We start from the raw sequence: 5,517 nt of genomic DNA on the forward strand, positions 1-5,517 counted from the left end.
AGGAGATGCTATGAATTATATGTGGTTAAGCTTGTGAACATGTTCATGATCGTCTATATGTTAAGCATGATGGTACTTGTGAAGTTTTTGGAAGGTCTCTAATCCAGTTGTAATCCCTTCCATTGTGTTTTGTATGTTGTCGTTTATTTTTGAATCGACGTTGACATAAGACTCTAGGACTGACTTTAGAGCCCTAAATTATGAGATTGAGAGTAATCGCTTGCAAGTATTATGTGATGAGAATGGATTAATGGAACATAGGTCTAGGTGAGGCTATGTACCATGCGAACGATGGTGCCGTTAGAGACAACGGTAGCTTGCACGCGAGGGAGAAACTTTGGTTGACTGCGGTCACCGTGAGACTTTTGTGAAGCATTGCGGCTTCACGTGATTTGGTTGACTGCGGTCACCGTGAGATTTTTGGTGAAGCATTGCGGCTTCACGTGATTTATACATCTGCGGATGTATGTGATTGGCCAAGGAGTTTTGGTGGGTTGTGTGATGTGAGGAAACGTTAGTCTAACCGAGAAGTAGGTTACTAACTCAATTAGTGGTATTAATACAAGAGAAGTTATGACAGGTGGTTATGTTCATATGTTGAAAGTTTATATGAGATGTGATTATGTTTATGCATGATTTGTTGTGAAACCTGACCCTTGCGCTACTTGTTTATTTGTTATTTGTGGGGGGGGGGTAGATGGTCGTGAAGATAACGGCGACGACCCATTCTTGGGAGCTGATACTCCGTGACGAGTCACTACCGGATGACGACTACACTCCTAATGAAGATGAAGAAGATAAAGAGGAAGAGGCCAAGGAATAGGTTTGGGTTGAGAGACATCTATTTTCTCTTTGGGTTGAGAGTACCGAGTTCGGGAAGCATCGAACAATTATTGTGCTTTCATTTGGATAAATAAAGTTGATGTAATTTACTTTGGTTTTAGATGTATATTTCATACTTATTTTATTTAATTCAAAAGTTTTGGGATGATGTTTACTTCCGCGAGATTCGTAAGGGTTAATCTTTCAAGAGTTTCGCAATTAATGAACTTTTGTCATTAATCAAAGATTAATATTTGAATCGACGAAAATTGGATTAATTGGTTACTGTATGACACTCGAGAAATCAGAGCGTTACATGAGAGCTGTCAATTTGCCTCATAACGTGCAAGTCAACCTAACCCAACTCAACTCGTCGACAAGTTGGGCTGGTCAAATCCAGAAAAGCGTAAGCCCTTAACTAGATTGTTTTTCATCCAGCTCTTGGATCAAACATGCCCGCAGTGGCTTGAACCAAACATTTTTTAACGATTTTTTTAGAGTTTTTTTAAAAGAATGTTGCAATAATCATGATTTTAAAATTGTTGGTCGAGGTTTATTAACTTAATGTGATCTCTGAATTTTGACGAGATTAATTTCATGGTTGTAGCCTGTAGGTCGTAGGAATACCTTAGAATACCTTAGTTCCATTTGTTTACTAAAAGTCTGCGAGTCAACCTTCCCACTTGCAGTGGTTGAACCGAGTTGATCTTTTTCTGACTAAAAAAAATGAGATAGATTAGCTTAACTCACTTTCCTAATATATAAGTTTATACTAATATATAAGTTTATACCATATCTTAAAGATATAGTTGTGAAATTGATAATTAGTTAATATAATTGATAATGTTAACTAATATTAAAAACTAATTACTAATGTCAATAACGCAAAAGTCATCTCAATTACTTATTATTTTTAACATAGAAATTTTATTTCTTGGCTTTTTATTAATAATATTTATTCAATTTAAAAAAATTATATATAATTTATTAATAAATAATTACTAGTGTCATTAATTATATTGATATTTATATTTAAATTTAATATAAATATAATTAATAAAAATTTAGTATTTAATTAAAATGAAAGTCATAACAATATGTATAATAACTAGCTTTAAAAAAATTAAATATTACCTATTTTTATTTTATTCTTTTTAAACTTATGTCTCAATATGTGATTAGAAATTATAACTTACTAATTATTTATAATATTTTACTTTTCTTTAATGGAGATTAATTTAATTTTATTATTATTAGTTAATAGAGCTGATAATATTAAATTATATTAAAAAATAATTACTACTGCCAATAACGCAAAGGTCATCTCAATTATTTATTATTTTTAACATAGAAATTTTATCAATGTTATTTGATATAATTAATAATATAAATTTTATTAATAAATAATTACTAATGTCATTAATTATATTGATATTGATACTTAAATTTAATATAATAATAATGAATAAATAATTAATAAAAATTAATATTTTAATTAATATGAAAGTGAGAACAATATGTATATTAACTAGTTTTAAGAAATTAAATAGTACATATTTTATTTTATTATTTTTTAACTTATGTCTCAATAAGTGATTAGAAATTATAATTTACTAATTATTTATAATATTTTAATTTTCTTCGAGGGAAATTAATTTAATTTTATGATTATTAGTTAGTAAAATTGATAATATTAAATGATATTAAAAACTAATTACTAGTGCCAATAACGCAAAGGTCAAACCAATTTTATATATTTAACTTTTTTACCTTTATATGTATGAGAAATCGAGAAATTTTATAATAATAGTTTTTATAGTTATATCATGAAATCTAATAATTGACAGTTACATTATTTTGTCCACCTCAAACAAGGAGTCCTGACCACCAAACGAGCCCTGAATTTACTTATATATAGATAGATGTGACTGTTGGTATGGGGAGGTAAAAGTATAAGAGGTACGGTCATTACTATCTCATAAAAATGTTGAAGGTGTTGGGTATAATACTTTCTGTATTGGTGATCATTACAACAGATGTGTTGATAGCACCGGTGCAAGGTTACACAAATTTCGCTGAGAGAACAGTGCGTGTAATAAATAATTTTACGGACAATAGTTTTACTCAGCTGCATGTCCATTGTCATTCAAAGGATGATGATCTTGGCGACCATTATCTTTCCAAAGGACAATACACACAGTGGAAATTCGTTGATAATTTTTGGGGTACTACTTTGTTTTGGTGTGACTTTGCATGGAACAATGTGCAAAAGAGTTTTAGAGTTTATGGTACCAAATATGATGATGCGCGTGGAGAATTTTGCTATCTAGCTATTAAAGAAGATGGGGCATATTTTTACGATGGATTCAAATACTGGAATAAGATGATCCCATGGTGATTCTCCAGACCATTATAGTTTAATAGCTGGATAAAAGCTAGTAAGAATTGCGAGTCATGTTATATAAATAAATGTACTACTTTATATATTTTATTAATAAAATGATGTTTTCTTATATGTTGTCACATTTCGTTTTCCTATTATTATTACTTTCATAAATTTCTTTCTTCTAAAACTCTAAATTATATATATTTTCCCCCTCGTAGATCATGTGCATGGAAGACTCATAAACTATTATTCAGAAAACTCTGAAACAATAGTTTCTTAGTCAATTCTATGGTTGTGAGATGTGGACCCTAACCTACATGACACAAGATTTACATTCTCTTTTCTCTCTTTGCGGCTATAATTCTTACAAATATACGCGCGAAATCAAAATATTAAAAATAAAAAAATTGTAGGAAAATCCACTGTAATATTTGCAAGAATACTTGCAGGACATTTCAATTTTTATCGGTTTAAAATTTGCCAAATAGATGAAATAATTTGTAATATATGAGAAAATGCTTATTAATTTGCTTTTTGAAAATTGTGGTGGTATTCATTGTCGGTTTGATAAGGTTTGAAAATTATTTTCCAATTAAGTGTAGCTAAATATTTTTTATGTCTAATTACTTGGATTTTTTTTGTTAGATCTTACTATTAACATTAAAAATGTAAAACTTTATTCATCACATGGCAAGTAGTTGACTTTTCTCATTCTTCATGTTTTTTTTATAAGGTAAAATTATAATTGAGAAGGCACAAGGGGTGCCACCCATTGTACAAACAAAGAAAAGAGAACCAAAACATTCAAAGAACACAAAGAGGGCAAAATACAAAAGAAAAGAAACATTGATACAGGGGGAAAAAGAAGCATGGTTCATTGCGAAGGGACAACATCCACCTTAGCAATCCAAATGGTAAATCAAATGATATCTCCCACGCAATAGCCTTCACCAACCTATACATGCCAGCCCCTAATTAGTTATGCAGCCTCCAACATCTGATAATTGAAGTAGATAACAAAGATTCCTACCCCAGCATTCTGGTACACACCATTGGTTGTAAGAGCCATCCATACACCGAGAATTGGGCACCCTTGACTCTGGCAGAAATCCAGTGTCACACCCTGAATAATGCAGCATCTAGAACTTCCCTTTCGCTCAAGCCTCCACCTCTAAAAATGATTTGGTTTCGGTGTAACCACATGGACCCTAACCTCCGTGTCACAAGATTGACCTTCTCTTTTCTCTCTTTGCGGCTATAATTCTTACAAATATACGCGCGAATTCAAAATGTTAAAAATAAAAAATTGTAGAAAAATCCACTCTAATATTTGCAAGAAATTTCAATTTTTATCTTTTTAAAATCGGCAAAATAGCTGAAGTAATTTGTAATCCGTTAGAAAATGCTTATTAATTTGCTTATCGAAAATTGTGGTTGTATTCATTGTTGGTTTGATAAGGTTTGAGAATTATTTTCCAATTAAGTGTAGCTAAATATTTTTATGTCTAATTACTTGAATTTTTTTGGTTAGATCTTACTATGAACATTAAACATGTAAAACTTTATCCATCACAAGACAAGTAGTTGACCTTTCTCTTTCTTCATGAGATCTTCAGTAGTTGCTTTGTCGTTTTGTCAACATTAAAATATTTCTTCTCCTTATGTGAGAACTTGTTTTGATATGTTAAGTGCCAAAGTGGTGGATGAAACCATTAATCTCAAAGTCCGGAAAGATATATTTTTCCCGTGTCTGTATTGTTGTTGTTGTTGTTGTCGTTGTTGTTTTTGTTGTTAGAGGGTGGATGGAGCCTTTAAACTAAAAGCCTGTGAGGATTTGTGTTCTTTGTCTGGGTTCTTATTGTTGTAGTTGTTGTTGTTGTCGTTGTTTTTGTTATTGTTGTGAAATAGTGGAGGGAAACTTTAAACTCGAATTCTGTGAGGATTTGTTTTACGTGTTGGTGTTGGTGTTTTTGTTGTTGTTGTTGTCTCGGTTATTATCGTACTTGAATGCCTGGTCGGGATGGCGATCAATGTGTCCCCACTTGAGCATGACGATATGTGTTTATAGTAGTTGTTGAATACTAACTTGAACATGGAATCGAGCAGTTAAGGAACAAGCAAGTTCCTTTAGCGGAAGTAATTTGAAATTAAGTCGCTTGTGACGCGACTTGAGAATTAGAGGATAAGATGAAGGAACGATACCTTGAACTGTTTCCTGGTCCTTATGTTTTGAGAATGAATATTTTACTACAGGGTAGAATGAAAGAGCCTCAATTTTTGAATTATTATATAGTTAAAATAATTATTTA

Source organism: Lotus japonicus, chromosome 1 (genome assembly GCF_012489685.1).
Source record: "Lotus japonicus ecotype B-129 chromosome 1, LjGifu_v1.2".
Classification (NCBI taxonomy): Eukaryota; Viridiplantae; Streptophyta; class Magnoliopsida; order Fabales; family Fabaceae; genus Lotus; species Lotus japonicus.